Source organism: Neomonachus schauinslandi, chromosome 8, assembly GCF_002201575.2.
Source record: "Neomonachus schauinslandi chromosome 8, ASM220157v2, whole genome shotgun sequence".
Lineage (NCBI taxonomy): Eukaryota > Metazoa > Chordata > Mammalia > Carnivora > Phocidae > Neomonachus > Neomonachus schauinslandi.
This window is the reverse complement of record NC_058410.1, coordinates 119,757,161-119,777,169: the sequence shown is the minus strand read 5'-3', so window position 1 is coordinate 119,777,169 and position 20,009 is coordinate 119,757,161.

Genomic DNA, 20,009 nt, shown 5'->3' with positions numbered 1-20,009 from the left:
GAAAGAAAGAAAGAAAGAAAGAAAGAAAGAAAGAAAGAAAGAAAGAAGAAAGAAAGAAAGAAAGAAAGAAAGAAAGAAAGAAAGAAAGAAAGAAAGAAAGATAATTTCTTAGGAGGCCAATTTGAATTTAAAATTTACTGAATATAGATGGTCTTCTCAGGCTGTTAAAATCCTATCTTGTTTTGAGGAAATCTGAACATCTAGAAAAATTGTTTCTAGGTCTAGGGGAGAAGTACTGGCAAATCTCATTTTATTGTGTTTCACTTTATTATACTTTGCCAATATTGCATTTTTTTTTTTTTTACAAATTGCAAGTTTGTGGCAACCCTGGGTCCAGCAAATCTATCTGCAAGATTTTTCCAACAGCGCTTTCTCCCTTTGTGTCTCTGTGTCACATTTTGGTAATTTTCACAATATTTCAGATTTTTTCATTATTGTTATATCTGTAATGGTAATCTGTGCATGGTGATCTTGGATGTTACTATTGTAATTATTTGGGGACACCACAAATCATACCTGTATGACAATAAGCTTAATAGATAAATGTTGTATGTGTTCTGACTGCTCCACTGAATAGTAGTTGCCCTGTCTCTCTCCTTCTCCTTATTCCTCCCTATTACCTGTAACACAACAGTATTCAAATCAGGTCAATACAATGGCTTCTAAGTATTCAAGTGAAAGGAAGAGTCACATGTCTTTCACTTTAAATCAAAAGCTAGAAATGATTAAGTTTAATGAGGAAGATATGTCAAAAGCTGAAATCAACTGAAAGCTGGGCCTCTTCCACCAAACAGCCAAGTTGTGAATGCAAATAAAATGTTCTTGAAGGAAACTAAAAGTGCTACCCCAGTAATCACATGACTTATAAGAATGTAAAACAGCCTTATTGCTAATGTAGAGAAAGTTTTAGTGGCTTTGATAGAAGATCAAACCAGTCACATTCCCTTAAGCCAAAGCCTACACCAGAGAAAAGCCTTAACCCTCTTCAATTCTATGAAGGCTGAAAGAGGTGAAGAAGCTATAGAAGACAAGGTGGAACTTAGCAGAGTTTGTTCATGAAATTTGTCCATGATATAAGGCAAGAAGCCATCTCCATAACATCAAAGTGCAAGGAAGCAGCAAGTGCTGACATAGAAGCTTCAGCAAACTATCCAGAAGATCTGGCTAAAATAATTCATGAAAGTGACTATGCTAAACAACAGGTTTTCACTGTAGATGAAACAGCCTTCTATTGGAAAATGATGCCATCTAGGACTTCCATAGCTAGAGAGGAGAAGTCAATGCCTGGCTTCAAAGCTTCAAAGGACAGGTTGGCTCTCTCCTTAGGGGCTAATGCAGCTGGTGACTTGAGGTTGAAGTCAATGCTCATTTGCATTCCTAAAATCCTAGGGCCCTTAAGGATTATGCTAAATCTACTAAGCCTGTGCTCTATAAAAGGAACAACAAAGCCTGGGTGACAGGATGTCTATTTATAACATGGTTTCTGAATATTTTAAGCTCACTGTTGAGACCTACTACTCAGAAAAAAGACTTCTTTCAAAATGTTACTGCTCATTGACAAGGCACCTGGTCACCCAAGAGGCCTGATGGAGATGTACAATGAGATTAACATTGTTTTCATGCCTGCTAATACAACATCCATTCTGCAGCCCATGGATCAAGGAGTCCTTTAAACTTTCAAGTCTTATTATTTAAGAAATACATTCTGTGAGGCTGTAGCTGCCAAAGATAGTGATTGCTCTGATGGATCTGGGCAAAGTAAACTGAAAACCTTCTGGAAAGGATTCACCATCAGATGCCATTAAGAACATTCATGACTCATGGGAAGAGGTCAAAATGTCAACATTAGCAAGAGTTTGGAACAAGTTGATTCCAGCGCTCATGGATGACTCTGAGAGGGTCAAGACTTTGGTGGGGAAAGTAACTGCAGATGTGGTGGAAATAGCAAGATAACTAGAATTAAAAGTGAAGTCTGAAGATATGATGGAATTGCTGCAATCTCATGATAAAAAATGAGTGAGGGGTTGCTGCTTATGGATGAGCAAAGATATTTTTTTGAGATGGCACCTATTCCTGGTGAAGATGCTATGAAGATGGATGAAATGACAGCAAAGGATTTGGAATACTACCTAAACTTAGTTGATAAAGCAGTGGCAAGATTTGAGAGGATTGACTCCACTTTGGAAGTAGTTCTACTGTGGGTAAAATATTATCAAAGGACATTGCATCTTACAGAGAAATCGTTAATGAAAGGAAGAGTCATTTGATGTGACAAACTTCATTGTTGTCTTATTTTAAGAAATTGCCACAGGCACCCTAGCCTTCAGCAACCACCTCCCTGATCATTCAGCAGCCATCAACATGGAGACAAGACCCTGCACCAGCAAAAAGATTATGACTTATTGAAAGCTCAGATGATGGTTAGCATTTTTTTAGCAATGAAGTATTTTTTCATAAGGCATGTACATAGTTTTTTAGACATAATGCTATTTCACAATAGACCACAGTACAGTGTAAATATTTTACATGCACCGGGAAACAAACAAAAAAAATTGACTGACTTTATTGTGATATTCACTCTTTATTACGATGGTTTGGGAACCAAACCAGCAGTATGGTTGAAGTATGCCTATAATTGTGGTGAATGCATCAAACTAAAACACAGGCATAAATCCCCCATGATTAAATATATTGGAATGATACCACTTACAATATTTTTCAGTAAGTATGTATATAAAGAAGACAGCCCATATTCAAATGACAATAAATTTTCAAATTCTATTCCAACTCTCCATTTATCTTCCAATATGTGTCCATTCAGAAAAATCAGTTCAAAAAATAATATGAACAGGGCACCTGGGTGGCTCAGTCAGTTGGGCGTCTGCTTTAGGGTCCTGGGATCAGCCTGGGTCAAGCTCCCTGCTCGGCAGGGGAGTCTGCTTCTCCCTCTCCTTTTGCCCCTCCCCCTCTACATGCTCTCTCTCTCTCTCTCTCAAATAAATAAATAAAATGTTTTAAAAAATAATAATATGAATTATTGAAAATTTACTAAGTTGTTGGTGTTATGCTAATTACTCTGAATATGTTCATTGACATAATCCTCACAACAATTTTATGAAGCAAGTTTTATTATTATCATCCCAATTTTATGAATGCAATAACTGAAACTAAAAGATGTTAAGTAACTTAGCCAAGGCACCAAACTAGCAAGTAAGAAATGAGTTAAACTCATAGAATATGATTCTAGAACCCATATTCTTAAATACTTCACAACTGTTTTTGAGAAATTATCATCACAGTGCTGAAGTAAAATGGTGTATGTGAGTATGTGGAAGATCCTTATTGGATTCACCTATAGTGAATTATAAGTTCCCATTCACAGGCAGGTACATGTCACTAGTACACTTCAAAGAGTTGTGAGTGGAAGTGATATGTGCATTGAATTGTTAGTGTGAAATCCCCCATGAATCTCTTCTTCTACTTCAGTAGTTGAGAAGGAAGACTTACACTACAATGATGAAGTCACAAGATAAAAGCAGTTTAAGACACTAATATCTGAGGCCGCCTGAGTGGCTCAGTCGTTAAGCGTCTGCCTTCAGCTCAGGTCATGATCCCAGGGTCCTGGGATTGAGTCCCACATTGGGCTCCCTGCTCAGCGGGAAGCCTGCTTCTCCCTCTCCCACTCCCCCTGCTTGTGTTCCTGTTCTCACTGTCTCTCTCTGTCATATAAATAAATAAAATCTTTAAAAAAAAAAAAAGACACTAATATCTGAGAAGAGTGTCCAGTGCCACTTCCCCAGACCTACTTGTCCTAATCTTACCACTTTGTTATTTCCACATCTCTCACCAACCAGCCAACCTATTATCCACTACACAAAAATTTGATCCTTGAGTAAATAGAAAATCAGATGTATCACTCAAAATTTGACCCACTTAAATTCACAACATATTTTTAGGACCACTCGAGTAGGATTGTGATAAAGTTGCTGTTACTACTTCTGGCTGGCACTGTGCTGGTCCTGAAGGCTTCTGCTATCCATTCTTTATCTCTCAGATCTGCTGTCCACTTTACTCCATGTTCAAGGGGCCAGACCTCCATTAAATGCATTGAATAGACCCCCTCGCTCTCTGGCTTCCAATTAAATTTGGCCAACTTGGGGCTGTTACCTAAATAGTTAAAAATGGCCTCTATTTGCTCCTGGGTTGTTTATTTCTTCACTGCAGGCTGAGATCCATTAGCTCAAAAACCCACAGGTGCCAAATTACAATTTTTGCAAATCCAGTTATTTAAAAAATAACCTAAGCACATTTTTGTCTATTTAGAGTCTACCTGCTTTGAATCAGTGAGGAAACCTCACCCCACATCTGCTTACCATTGATAAGACCACTATGCTGCTAGGGCCTGTCAGAGCTCTCGAAACAAACAGACTCCTCATTCTACTGCTGAGCAATATCTCCTAGACATGTGAGCTCCTTCTCCCCAGGAGTTTCCTTGCCCTCCTCTCCTTCTGGATTGTGACCCCATCTCAATGGGCTTCTGGACAGACCCCTGCTGTGAGGGACTTTCCCTCTCATACAACCCTGTCCATGAACCACCCAATAAAGCCTGTTGAGTGTTACAGCCTCTCGTGGTCATATCTTTTCCCTAGATAAGCCTTAAATCCCTTGAACTCCTTATAGAGGCATCAGAAGGGAATTTGAGTTTGGAAGATGAGAGAGGTCAAGGCATTTATTCTCTGAATCTTCTCTCTCCAGGATTACAGTATAGCAGTGATAGTAACTTCACCCAAATCCACAGATTTTTGGGGAGGCAGCCTTCTCTGTCAACTTCAGATCTCTTCAGATTCACATAGCCATCCCTTCTGTTCTCCTTTCAGGCCTAGAATATTATCAGCTTTCCCTCGTTGTTAGTCCTGGGGTACTAACTTATTTCCCTTAACTCTGCCTACCCACCTGTAAACACATACTACTTACAGAAAGTGTCTATTTCATGCCAAAACCTTGTTTCATGCTGAAGTCTGTACTTTTTTTTACAAGCAGCATCCATTAACCAGGTATCTGGTTTTTCCTACTTGATTAATTTCATATGGGGAACTCCCAATGAAGGCATAGGTTCAGCCTACAGGAGAGATAGTGAGGCAGTAGGAAAAAGTATCATAGGTATCTGTACACCGATCCATGTATACCTTTTACAATGCCTTTTACACCTGCTCGAATCCAGTCTCATATACACCAATTCATTTAATAATTGAATTAAATACTATGCAGCTTAACTTTATGATTCATTAATAATATAATAGCCACTTCACAATGGGCATCTTGGGTCTATCACATTATCACTTGGTTTCTCATGGTTAGGTGTTTGGTGTCCACAAAAACCAGTAGCAAGTCAGTTGATGCTTTTCAAATAGAAAATAATTTTAGCTAGAAGAGGGCAAAGCCTAAGACCTTAAGCATCTACTCTGTGATTCTCCTATTGTTATTTTCCAGGCCTTCATTCAGCATCCCTATCTGTCACAGGGTAACCTGTATTTGCTGGTTTATAAGACGTAAGAAGCAAGACAGCTGGTATAGAAGCTAAAGTCATACACAGTTTTTTCTAATTTTTAATTGTTATGTTAATCACCATACATTACGTCATTAGTTTTTGATGTAGTGTTCCATGATTCATTGTTTGTGTATAACACCCAGTGCTCCATGCAGAACTTGCCCTCTTTAATACCCATCACCAGGTTAACCCATCCCCGCACCTCCCTCCCCTCTAGAAACCTCAGTTTGTTTTTCAGAGTCCATCGTCTCTCATGGTTCATCTCCCCCTCTGAATTCCCCCCCCTTCATTCTTCCCCTCCTGCTATCTTCTTCTTTTTTTTTTTTTAACATATATTGTATTATTTGTTTCAGAGGTACAGATCTGTGATTCAACAGTCTTGCACAATTCACAGTGCTCACCATAGCACATACCCTCCCCAATGTCTATCACCCAGCCACCCCATCCCTCCCACCCCCACCACTCCAGCAACCCTCAGTTTGTTTCCTGAGATTAAGAATTCCTCATATCAATGAGGTAATATGATACATGTCTTTCTATGATTGACTTATTTTGCTTAGCATAACACCTTCCAGTTCCATCCACATCCTTACAAATGGCAAGATGTCATTCCTTTTGATGGCTGCATAATATTCCATTGTGTGTGTGTGTATATATATATATATATATAAACTCTTCTTTATCCATTCATCTGTCGATGGACATCTTGGCTCTTTCCACAGTTTGCTATTGTGGACATTGCTGCTATAAACATCGGGGTGCATGTACCCCTTCAGGTGACTACATTTCTATCGTTGGGGTAAATACCCAGTACTGCAATCACTGGGTCATAGGGTAGCTCTATTTTCAACTTTTTGAGGAACCTCCATACTGTTTTCCAGAGCAGCTACACCAGCTTGCATTCTCTCCAACAGTGTAGGGGTTCCCCTTTCTCCACAACCCTGCCAACATCTATCATTTCCTGACTTGTTAACTTTAGCCATTCTGACTGGTGTGAGGTGGTATCTCATTGAGGTTTTGATTTGGATTTCCCTGATGCCGAGCAATGTTGAGCACTTTTTCATGTGTCTGTTGGCCATTTGGATGACTTCTTTGGAAAAATGTCTACTCATGTCTTCTGCCCATTTCTTGATTGGATCATTTGTTCTTTGGGTGTTGAGTTTAAGAAGTTCTTTATAGATTTTCGATACTAGCCCTTTATCTGATATGTCATTTGCAAATATCTTCTCCCATTCTGTCGGTTGTCTTTTGGTTTTGTTGACTGTTTCCTTTGCTGTACAAAAGGTTTTTATCTTGATGAAATCCCAATAATTCATCTTTGCCCTTGCTTCCCTTACCTTTGGCCATGTTCCTAGGAAGAAGTTGCTGTGGCTGAGGTCAAAGAGGTTGCAGCCTGTGTTCTCCTTTAGGATATTGATGGACTCCTGTCTCACATTGAGGTCTTTTACCCATTTTGAGTCTATTTTTGAGTGTGGTGTAAGGAAATGGTCCAGTTTCATTCTTCTGCATGTGGCTATCCAATTTTCCCAACACCATTTGTTGAAGAGACTGTCTTTTTGCCATTGGACATTCTTCATGCTTTGTCGAAGATGAGTTGACCATAGAGTTGAGAGTCCATTTTTGGGCTCTCTATTCTGTTCCATTGTTCGATGTGTCTGTTTTTGTGCCAGTCCCATACTGTCTTGATGATGACAGCTTTGTAATAGAGCTGGAAGTCCGGAATTGTGATGCCGATTTAATGTACTTTTTCAACATTCCTCTGGCTATTTGGGGTCTTTTCTGGTTCCATACAAATTTTAGGATGATTTGTTCCATTTCTTTGAAAAAAGTGGATGGTATTTTGATGGGGATTGCATTGAATATGTAGATTGCTCTAGGTAGCATTGACATCTTCAGAATATTTGTTCTTCCAATCCATGAGCATGGAACATTTTTCCATTTCTTTGTGTCTTCCTCAATTTCTTTCATGAGTATTTTATAGTTTTCCGAGTACAGATCCTTTGCCTCTTTGGTTAGATTTATTCCCAGGTATCATATGGTTTTGGGTGCATTTGTAAATGGAATTGACTCCTTAATTTCTCTTTCTTCTGTCTTATTGTTGGTGTATAGGAATGCCACTGATTTCTCTGCATTGATTTTATATCCTGCCACTTTACTGAATTCCTGTATGAGTTCTAGCAGTTTTGGGGTGGAGACTTTTGGGCTTTCCACATAAAGTATAATATCATCTGCAAAGAGTGAGAGTTTGACTTCCTCTTGCTGATTTGGATGCTTTTTATTTCTTTTTGTTGTCTGATTGCTGTGGCTAGGACTTCTATCTAATACTATGTTGAATAGCAGTGGTGATAATGGACATCCCTGCCATGTTCCTGACCTTAGAGGGAAAGCTCTCAGTTTTTCCCCATTGAGAATGATATTCACTGTGGGTTTTTCATAGATGGCTTTTATAATATTGAGGTATGTACCCTCTATCCCTATACTCTGAAGAGTTTTGATCAAGAAAGGATGGTGTACTTTGTCAAATGCTTTTTCTGCATCTATTGAGAGGATCATATGATTCTTGTTCTTTATTTTGTTGATGTATTGTATCACGTTAACTGATTTGCGGATGTTGAACCAACCTTGCAGCCCAGGGATAAATCCTACTTGGTCGTGGTGAATAATCCTTTTAATGTACTGTTGGATCCTATTTGCTAGTATTTTGGTGAGAATTTTTGCATCCATGTTCTTCAAGGATATTGGTCTGTAATTCTCCTTTTTGATGGGGTCTTTGTCTGATTTGGGGATCAAGGTAATGCTGGCCTCAAAAAATGAGTTTACAGGTTTTCCTTCCATTTCTATTTTTTGGAACAGTTTCAGAAACAGGTATTAATTCTACTTTAAATATTTGGTAGAATTCCCCTGGGATGACATCTGGCTCTGGGCTCTTGTTTGTTGGGAGATTTTTGAGTACTGCTTCAATTTCCTTAGTGGTTATAGGTCTGTTCATGTTTTCTATTTCTTCCTGGTTCAGTTTTGGTAGTTGATACATCTCTAGGGATGCATCCATTTCTTCCAGGTTATCTAATTTGCTGGCATATAGTTGCTCATAATATGTTCTTATAATTGTTTGTATTTCTTTAGTGTTGGTTATAATCTCTCCTCTTTCATTCATGATTTGTTGATTTGGGTCATTTCTCTTTCTTTTTGATAAGTCTGGCCAGGGGTTTACAAATCTTATTAATTCTTTCAAAGAACCAGCTCCTAGTTTCGTTGATCTGTTCTACTGTTCTTTTGGTTTCTCTTTCATTGAATTCTGCTCTGATCTTTATTATTTCTCTTCTCCTGCTGGGTTTAGGCTTTATTTGCTCTTCTTTCTCCAGCTCCTTTAGATGTAGGGCTAGGTTGTGTGTTGGAGACCTTTCTTGTTTCTTGAGAAAGGCTTGTATTGCTCTATACTTTCCTCTTAGGACCGCCTTTGCTGCATCCCAAAGATTTTGAACAGTTGTGTTCATTTTCATTTGTTTCCATGAATTTTTTTTATTCTTCTTTAATTTCCTTGTTGACCCATTCATTCTTTAGTAGGACGCTCTTTAGCCTCCATGTATTTGAGTTCTTTCTGACTTTCCTCTTGTGATTGAGTTCTAGTTTCAAAGCATTGTGGTCTGAAAATATGCAGGGAATGCTCCCAGTCTTTTGGTACCAGTTGAGACCTGATTTATTACCTAGGATGTGATCTATTCTGGAGAATGTTCCATGGGCATTCGAGAAAAATGTGTATTCTGTTGCTTTGGGATGGAATGTTCTGAATATATCTGTGAAGTCCATTTGGTCCAGTGTGTCATTTAAAGTCTTTATTTCCTTGTTGATCTTTTGCTTAGATGATCTGTCCATTTCAGTGAGGGGGGTTTTAAAGTCCCCCACTATTATTGTATTGTTGTCGATGTGTTTCTTTGCTTTTGTTATTAATTGCCTTATATAATTGGCTGCTCCCATGTTAGGGGCATAGATATTTACAATTGTTAGGTCTTCTTGCTGGATAGACCCTTTAAGTAGGATATAGTGTCCTTCCTCATCTCTTATTACAGTCTTTGGTTTAAAATCTAATTTGTCTGATATAAGGATTGCCACACCAGCTTTCCTTTGGTGTCCATTAGCATGGTAAATTGTTTTATACCCCCTCACTTTCAATCTGGGGGTGTCTTTGGGTCTAAAATGAGTCTCTTGCAGACAGCATATCGATGGATCTTATTTTTTTATCCAATCTGATAGCCTGTGTCTTTGATTGGGGCATTGAGCCCATTTACATTCAGGGTAACTATTGAAAGATAGGAATTTAGTGCCATTGTATTGCTTGCAAGGTGACTGTTACTGTATATTGTGTGTGTTCCCTTCTGGTCTATATTGCTTTTAGGCTCTCTCTTTGCTTAGAGGCCCCCTTTATATCTTGTAGGGCTGGTTTCGTGTTTGCAAATTCCTTTAGTTTTGTTTGTCCTGTTCAAGACCTCTTGTCTTGAACTCTAGGTCTGACATCGTACTAATGTCCCTATTGAGGAGGTCCCTGGCAGTCGGTACTGCCTCTTGTTCTTTTTGTTGAGGTGATTTTTTTCCATCTTGTCATTTTGTCCAGAGGAGAATAGATGAATGAGAGGACAAAATGTTAACAGGGTAACAATGTCCCCAGAAAATATACTCTAAACAAATCAGAAAAGACCTGAAACTGGGGGGAAAAAAAGGGAAAGAAAGAAAAAAGAAAAAGACAAAAACAAACAAAAACAGAACAAAATAAAAATAAAAACAGAATATGATCAAATATGATGAGGCTGGTGCATAGATCAGTGCCACACACTAGATTTTGGGTGTATTTTGGTCTCTTAGAAGAAAGTGCCTCCCAAAATTTTAAAGAAAGAAAAATATATGTATAAAAATAAGGGTTAATACGATGAAGGGATGGAATATGACTGTAAAGATGAAAATTATAAAAAATTTTATAAAAGGAATTGATAAGAAGTTGTTTAAAAAAAGAAAGAAGAGGATTTAAAAGAAAAAAGGAAAAAAAGGGAGAGAATGTGATCAGGCAGGAGACTAGAACAAAGCCATACACTAGAGATTTAGGGTATATTTTGATCTGTTAGAAGAAACTGTATCTCAAAATTTTAAAGAGAGAACAACTTATGTATATATGCCAAAAATAAGGGTAAGTACTATGAAGGGATAGAATATGACTCTAAAAATGAGAAATAAAATGTTTTTTAAAAAAGGGATTGAAAAGATGTTAGTTGAAAGAGGGAAAAAGAAAAATTCAAAAAAAAAGATAATTAGAAAAAATTAACTTTGAAAGACTAAAGAATCATGGTAAAAAAGCCATGAATTCTCTGTGCAATATTCCCCTAGCACTGGAGTTCTGCCATTCTCATTGATCGGTAAACTTGGTCTCGGTTGGCTGTTCTTGCTGATCTTCTGGGGGAGGGGCCTGTTGCTGTGGTTCCCAAATGTCTTTGCCGGAGGTGGAATTGCCCTGCCCTTGCCCAGTCCGGGCTAAGTAATCTGCTCGGGTTTGCTCTCAGGAGTTTTTGTTCCCTGCAAGTTTTCCATACAGCTTTGGAGGAGGAGAGTGAAAATGGCGGCCTCCCAATCTCAGCCCTGGAGGAGCCGAGAACTCAGGGCCCCACTCCTCAGTGAGGCCCCAGAGAAAAGCAGTCAGTCACTCCCGTCTCCCAGGTCTCCAGCCACACTCCGTGCTCACCCAGACTGTGACTGAGCGTTTCTATCTCTGGCACAGGTCCCCGTGTGGAGTCTCCAAACCCAGCAGATCCCTGCGGTGCGCTCCTGCGCCACTCCTCCTTGGGGAGGTAGGGGAGTATCCCCGGATCTGCCGCTTGTTGGGTCCCTGCTGGAAGAGCAGTGGCCCAACTGTGCTGTGGATCACAGTTTATGGCAACCCCGAGCTGAGAGCCTGTACCTCAGCTCTGTCTCTGCAGCCAGCTTCCCTGTTCCAATAGCCGGGAGCTCTGCTGCACTCATGCACCCCCCGTCTTTCTGTGACCCCGAGGGTCCTGAGACCACACAGTCCTGTGAGGGTTCCACCCCCCGCTTAGCCACTGGAGTGACGCCCCTCAATAGAGCCGACTTCTATAAGTTCCAATTTTGTGCTCTGGGGCTCTATCACTTGCCAGAAGTGGCGGACGGAGGCCCCCTCCCCCACCGTCTATCTTTCCAAATATCGCCTCGGATTCACTTCTCTGCACGTCCTACCTTCCAGAAAGTGATCGCTTTTCTGTTCAGAGAGTTGTTGCTATTCTTTTCTTCAATCTCCTGTTCAGTTCCTAGGTGTTCAAAATGGTTTGATCCCTATCCAGCTGAATTCCTGAGACCAGATGAAATCCAGGTCTCCTACTCCTCTGCCATCTTGCTCCGCCCCCCCATACACAATTTTTTCTTAAGATGAGCTCCACTCAGCAGATTTACAGAGAAGCATGCTCAAATGTAATATATGTTGCCTATAAGATTCAGAGGCCCTTTCAGCATTGTGCCTCTTTCTTCATGATAAGCAGAACAAGGTTTAGTGATCTTTCATATCTACCATTTTACTATTTGTGTTCTGTTATGTCATGTCTTTTTTGTTCTTCAGTTATTCCATTACTGCTTTTTTTATGTTTAATTAATTTTTGTAGTGCATTATTTTGATTCTTTTCTTATTTCCTTTTTAAATACATTTTTGACGAGTATTTTTCAATTTTACTAAAACTCTTTTGTCCAGAAATAGTTTTCTTCCAACAATACTTAACAAACACTTTATAATTCTTTACAACTAGGAAAAATGCTTTCACATATGTAAGCATATGCAATTTCATTTAAATAATCTCTAACCTGCATTCCAAATTAGGAGCCACCAGAGTAGAATGAATATGGCTCTCCACACTTAAAAAAGGACAGCTCCATTTTCTTCTATAGTGTTTTAATTTCGTATTACTCATAATATTTTATTTGCAAAAAGTACATTTTTTATCATTTTCTTTTTTTTATTAAGTTCAATTAGCCAACATATAGTACATATATGGTTTTTGATGTAGTGTTCAATGATTCATTAGTTGCATATAACACTCAGTGCTCATCACAACATGTGCCCTCCTTAATGCCCATCACCCAGTTACCCCATCCTCCCATCCCCCTCCCTTCTGCAACCCTCAATTTGTTTCCTGGAGTCCAGAATCTCTCATGATTTGTCTCCCTCTCTGATTTCTTCACATTCAGTTTTCCGACCGTTCCCCTATGGTCCTCTGCACTATTCCTTACATTCCACATGAGTGAAACCATATGACAATTGCCTTTCTCTGCTTGACTTAATTCACTTAGCATAATCCCCTCCAGTTCCATCCATGTCAATGCAAATGGTAGGGACTCATCCTTTCTGATAGCTGAGTAATACTCCATTGTATATATGAACCACATCTTCCTTTTTGTGGTTACCTTGGGGATTACAATTAGCATCTTAAACTTATAACAACCTAGTTTGAATTAATATCAACCTTGTCTCAAAAGTATATAAAATTCTACTTCTATACAGCTGTCCCTCTTCTTTTACATTGCTATTGTCACAGATTACATCTTTATACATTATATGCCCATTAAAATAGATAAAAAATGATCATTTCATGCATTTTTCTTTTAAATCCTATATAAAAATAAAGTTAAAAACCAAAAATGCAATAATACTGGCTTGTATATTTACCTATGTAATTATTTTTACCAATGCTTTTTGTTTCTTCCTATGGCTTCAAGCTACTGCCTAGTGTCCTTTCATTTCCACCTAAAGGATTTCCTTTAGCATTTCTTGTAAAGCAAGTATACTAGAAATGATCTCCCTCAGCTTTTGATTACCTAGAGAGGGATTGACTTCTTAAAGCCTAGTTTTGCTGAATATAGAATTCTTTTTTTTTTTTTAGATTTTATTTATTTGTCAAAGAGAGAGAGAACGAGAGAGCACAAGCAGGGGGAGTGGCAGGCAGAGGGAGAAGCAGGCTCCCTGCTGAGCAAGAAGTCTGATGAGGGACCCCATCCCAGGATCCTGGGATCATGACCTGAGCCGAAGGTGGATGCTTAACCAACTGAGCCACACAGAGATCCCTGAATATAGAATTCTTGACTGAACTCTTTTTTTTTTTTTTGCCTTTGAGCACATTAAATATGTCATCTCACTACATTCTGATCTTCATGGTTTCTGTTGGGCTTTTAATCTAATTGAGGATCTCTTGTACATAATGAGTCGATACTCTTTTTGCTTTCAAAATTCTCTTTTTATCCTTGGCTTTTGACTGATTATAGTGGTACTCAGTGCAGATGTCTTTAATCAATTTGATACTCTCAAGCTTCTTGGAAGCTTCATGTATTTTATGAAATTGGTAAGTTTTCAATCATCAGTTCTTCAAATATTTTCTCTGCTTCTGTATCTCTCTATCAATTTCTGGAACTCCCATTATGCATATGTTGGTATTTTTTATGTGTCCTATAGACTTCTTAGGCTCTGTTTATTTTTCTTCATTATTTTTCTTTTTTGCTCCTCAGACTAATTTCATTTGACCTGTCTTCAAATTCACCAATTCTTTTGTCTGCTTGATTCTGCTTTTGAACCCCTTTAGTCAATTTTTCATTTCAAAAGGGCAGAATTTTTCAGTCCTATGATTTCAATTTAATTCCTTTCATAATTTCTATTTTTTTAATATTCTCTACTTGGTGAGACATTGTTGTCCTGGTTTCCTTTCTTCTTTGCCCATGGTTTTCTTTAGCTCCTTGAGCATATTTAAGACAGTAAATTTAAAGTTGTCTTAAATCTTTGGCTAAAGGTGCTCACATTTTTAATCATTAGAGAAATGCCAATTAAAATCACAATGAGATATCACTTCACATTTGTTATAGTGGCTATCATTAAAAAGACAAGAGATAACAAATGTTGGAGGGGATGTGGACAAAAGGGAACTCTGGTGCACTGTTGGGAATATAAATGGTGCAGCCACTATGGAAAACAGAAAGGAAATTGCTCAAAAAAATAAAAATAAAGCTATCATATGATCCACCAGTTCCACTTTGGTTTATCTGAAAGAAACAAAAACACTAACTCAAAAACATATCTGCTTTTCCATGTTTATCACAGCATTATTTATAATAATCAAGACATGAAAGCAACCTAAGTGTCCATTGATAAATGAATAAAGAAAATGTGCTATTTATATGTATATAATGGAATATTATCCAGCCATAGAAAGAAGGAAATCTTGCCATTGCAGCAACATGGATAGACCTTGAGGGTATTACACTAAAAAAATCAGACAGAGAAAGAAATATACCATATGCTCTTACTCATATGTGGATACTAATTTTAAAAACTGAACTCAGAAGATGACGGAGGAATAGGGGACCCTAGTTTCATCTTGCCCTTCAATTCAGCTACATAAGTGATCAAATCATTCTGAACACCTGCGAACTCAACCAGAGATCTAAGAAAAGAATTGATGCAATTCTACAAATAGAAAAGGAACCACTTTTTGCAAGAATGACAAGACGGAGGAACTCACCCACCAAAAAAAGAGGAAGAGACAGTATTGACTCCCAGGAACCTAAGCAGTATGGATATAAGTAAGATGTCAGAACTAGAATTCAGAATAATGACTATAAAAATACTAGCTGGGCTTGAAAAAAGCATAGAAGACCCTAGAGAATCTCTTTCTGAAGAAATAAAAGAACTAAAATCTAATAAGATTGAAATAAAAAAGGCTATTAGTGAGATGCAATAAAAATGGAGGTTGTAACTTTTGGATAAATGAAGCAGAAGAGAGAATTATTGATATAGAAGACAAAATGATAGAGAATAAAGAAACTAAAAAAAAGAGAGGTAAACAATTACTTGATCATGAGGGCAGAATTTGAGAGATGAGTGATACCATTTGGTGAAACAATTTTAGAATCACTGGGGTCCCAGAGGAAGAGGAAAGAAGGGTGGGGGCAGAAGGTATATTTGAGCAAATTATGTCTGAGAACTTCCCTAATATGGGGAAGTAAACAGGCATTCATGTCCAGGAAGCACAGAGAATCCCCCACAAAATCAATAAAAATAGGTCAACACCTCAACCTATAAGAGTGAAGCTTGCAAACTTCAGAGACGGAGAGAAATTCCTGAAGCAGCTCAGGAGAAGAGGTACTTAACCTACAAAGGTATAAACATATGGCTGGTAGCAGACCTATCCATAGAGACCTGGCAGGCCAGAAAGGACTGACATGGTATATTCAGGGTGCTAAATGAGAAAAATATGCACCCAAGAAGACTTTATACAACAAGACTGTCATTCAGAGTAGTAGGAGAAATAAAGAGCTTCCAGGACAAACAGAAACTAAAGGAATTTGTGATCACTAAACCAGTCTTGCAAGAAATATTAAAGGGGATCCTTTAAGTGAAGATAGAGCCCAAAAGTAACATAGACCAGAAAGTAACTGAGAAAATATACAGAAACAATGACTTTAGAGGCAATACAATGTCACTAAATTCATATCTTTCAGTAGTTACTCTGAATGTAAATGGGCTAAATGCTCCAATCAAAAGACACAGAGTATCAGATTGGATAAAAAAGGAACACCCATTGATATTCTGTCAACAAGAGACTCATTTTAGACCCAAAGACACCTCCAGATTGAAAGTGAGGGAGTGGAGAAGCATTCATCATGTTAATGGACATCAAAGAAAGCTGGGTAGCAATCCTTATATCACACAAATGAGATTTTAAATCAAAGACTGTAATAAGAGATGAGGAAGGACACTATATCATAATTAAAGGGTATATCCAACAAGAAGATCTAACAATTGTAAATATATATGCTCCCCAAATGGGAGCAGCCAATTATATAAACAAATTAATGACAAAATTACAGAAACATATTGATAATAACACAATAATACCAGGGGACTTTAACATCACACTCACAGTAATAGGCAGATCATCTAAGCAGAAGATCAACAAGAAAACAAGGGCTTTGAATGACACGCTGGACCAAATGGACTTCACAGTTACATGCAGAGCATTCCATCCTAAAGCAACAGAATACACATTCTTCTCAAGTGCACATGGAACTTTTTCCAGAATAGATCACATACTGGATCACAAATCAGGTCTCAGCTGGTACCAAAAGATTGGGATCATTCCCCACATATTTTCAAACCACAATGGTTTGAAACTTGAACTCAATCACAAGAGGAAATTTGGAAGGACCACAAATATATGGAGGTTAAAGAACATCCTACTAAAGAATGAATGGGTCAAACAGGAAATTAAAGAAGAATTTAAAAAATTCATGGAAACAAATGAAAATGAAAATGCAACTGTTCAAAGCCTTTGGAATGCAGCAACGGCAGTCTTAAGAGGGAAGTATATAGCTACACAAGTCTTTCTCAAGAAACAAAAAAAGCCTCAAATACACACGCTAACCTTATCCCTAAAGGAGCTGGAGAAAGAACAGAAAATAAAGCCTAAACCCAGCAGCAGGAGATAATTAATAAAGATTAGAACAGAAATCAGTGAAATAGAAACCAAAAGAACAGTAGAACAGATCCAAGAAACTAGGAACTTGTTCTACAAAAGAATTAATAAGATTGAAAAACCCCTAACCAGATTTATCAAAAAGAAAAGAGAAAGATACAAATAAATAAAATCATGAATGAAAGAGGAGAGATCACAACCAACAGTGAAGAAATACAAACAATTATAAGAACATATTTTGAACAAAAATTCGCCAACAGATTAGGCAATCTAGAAGAAATGGATGCATTCCTCGGAATATATAAACGAACAAAACTGAACCAGGAAGAAATAGAAAACCTGAACAGACCCATAACCAGCAAGAAAATTGAAGCAGTAATCAAAAGTCTCCCAACAAACAAGAGTCCAGGGCTGGATGGATTCCCAGGTGAATTCTACCAAACATTTATAGAAGAATTAATACCTATTCTTCTGAAGCTGTTTCAAGAAATCAAAATGGAAGAAAAACTTCCAAACTATTTCTATGAGGCCAGCATTATCTTGATACCAAAACTTGACAAAGACCCCATGAAAAAGGAGAATTACAGACCAATATCCCTGATGAACATGGATGCAAAATTTCTCACCAAAATACTAGCCAATAGAATCCACCAGTACATGAAAAGGATTATTCACCACGACCAAGTGGGATTTATTCCTGGGCTGCAAGTATCATTCAACATCCACAAATCGATCAATGTGATACACTACGTTAATAAAATAAAGGGCAAGAACCAGATAATCCTCTCAATTGATGTGGAAAACACATTTGACAAAATACAGCATCCTTTCTTAATAAAAACTCTCCATAGTGTAGGCATAGAGGGAACATACCTCAATATCATAAAAGCCATGTAAAAAAGCCCACAGCAAATTTCATTCCCAATTGGGAAAAACAGAGCTTTTCGCCTAAGGTCAAGAACATGACAGGGATATCCACTTTCACCACTATTGTTCAACGTAGTACTAGAAGTCCTAGCCTCAGCAATCAGACAACAAAAAGAAATAAAAGGCATCCAAATCAGCAAAGAAGAAGTCAAACTCTCACTCTTTGCAGATGACATGAATATTTATGTGGAAAACCTAAAAGACTCCACCCAAAAATTGCTAGAACTCATACAGGAATTCAGCTAAGTGGCAGGATATGAAACCAATGCACAGAAAACAGTTGCATTTCTATACACTAACAGTAAGACAGAAGAAAGAGAAATTAAGGAGTCGATCCCATTTACAATTGTACCCAAAACCGGGGCACCTGGGTGGCTCAGTCATTAAGTGTCTGCCTTCGGCTCAGGTCATGATCCCAGGGTCCTGGGATCGAGCCCCACATCAGGCTCCCTGCTCAGCGGGAAGCCTCCTTCTCCCTCTCCCTCTGCTGCTCCCCCTGCTTGTATTCCCTCTCTTGCTGTGTCTCTCTCTGTCAAATAAATAAATAAAATCTTTAAAAAAAAAAAAAAGAAACAATGTCATTCATTTAAAATAAAAAATTGTACCCAAAACCATAAGATACCTAGTAATAAATCTAACCAAAGGGACAAAGGATCTGTACTTTGAAAACTATAGAACACATAAGAAATTGAGGAAGACATAAAGAAATGGAAAAATACTCCATGCTCATGGATTGGAAGAACAAATAATGTTAAAATGTCTGTGCTACCTAGAGAAATCTATACATTCAACACAATCCCTATCAAAATATGATCAACATTGGGGCGCCTGGGTGGCTCAGTCGTTAAGCGTCTGCCTTTGGCTCAGGTCATGATCCCAGGGTCCTGGGTTCGAGCCCCACATCGGGCTCCCTGCTCAGCGGGAAGCTTGCTTCTCCCTCTCCCACTCCCCCGCTTGTCTTCCCTCTCTCGCTGTGTCTCTCTCTGTCAAATAAATAAATAAAATCTTTAAAAAAAAAAAATTAAAAAAAAATATGATCAACATTTTTCATAGACCTGGAACAAATAATCATAAATTTGTATGGAACCAGAAAAGATGCCAAATAGCCAAAGGAATGTTGAAAAAGAAAACCAAAGCTGGCAGCATCACAATTCCCGACTTCAAGCTGTATTTCAAAGCTGTAATCATCAAAACTCAACACCCAAAAAACAAATAATCCAGTCAGGAAATAGGCAGAAGACATGAACACACATTTCTCCAAAGAAGACATCCAAATGGCCAATAGACACATGAAAAAATGCTCAACATCACTCAGCATCAGGGAAATACAAATCAAAACCACAATGAGATACCACTTCACATCAGACAGAATGGCTAAAATTAACAAGTCAGGAAACAAGAAATGTTGGCAAGGATGCAGAGAAAGGGGAACCCTCTTACATTGCTGGTGGGAATGCAAGCTGATACAGCCACTCTGAGAAACAGTATGGAGGTGCCTCAAAAAGTTAAAAATAGAGCTACCCTACAACCCAGCAATTACACTATTAGGTATTTACCCCAAAGACACAAATGTAGTGATCTGAAGGGACACCTGCACCCCAAAGTTTATAGCAACAATGTCCACAATAGTCAAACTATGGAAAGAGCCCAGATGTCCATCAACAGATGAATGGATAAGGATTTCTTATTTATATATACAAAGGAGTATTACTCAGCCATAAAAAAAAAAAAAAGAAATCTTACCATTTGTAACAACGTGGATGGAACTAGAGTGTATTATTTTAAGTGAAATAAGTCAATCAGAGAATGACAATTATATGATTTCACTCATATGTGGAATTTAAGAAACAAAAGAAAGGATCATAGGGGAAGGGAGGGAAAAATAAAACAAGATGAAGTCAGAGAGGGAGACAAACCATATGAGACTCTTAATCATAGGAAACAATCTAAAGATTGCTGGAGGGGAGGAGGGTGAGGGGATGGGTAACTCGGTGACAGGCATTAAGGAGGACACATGATGTAATGAGCAG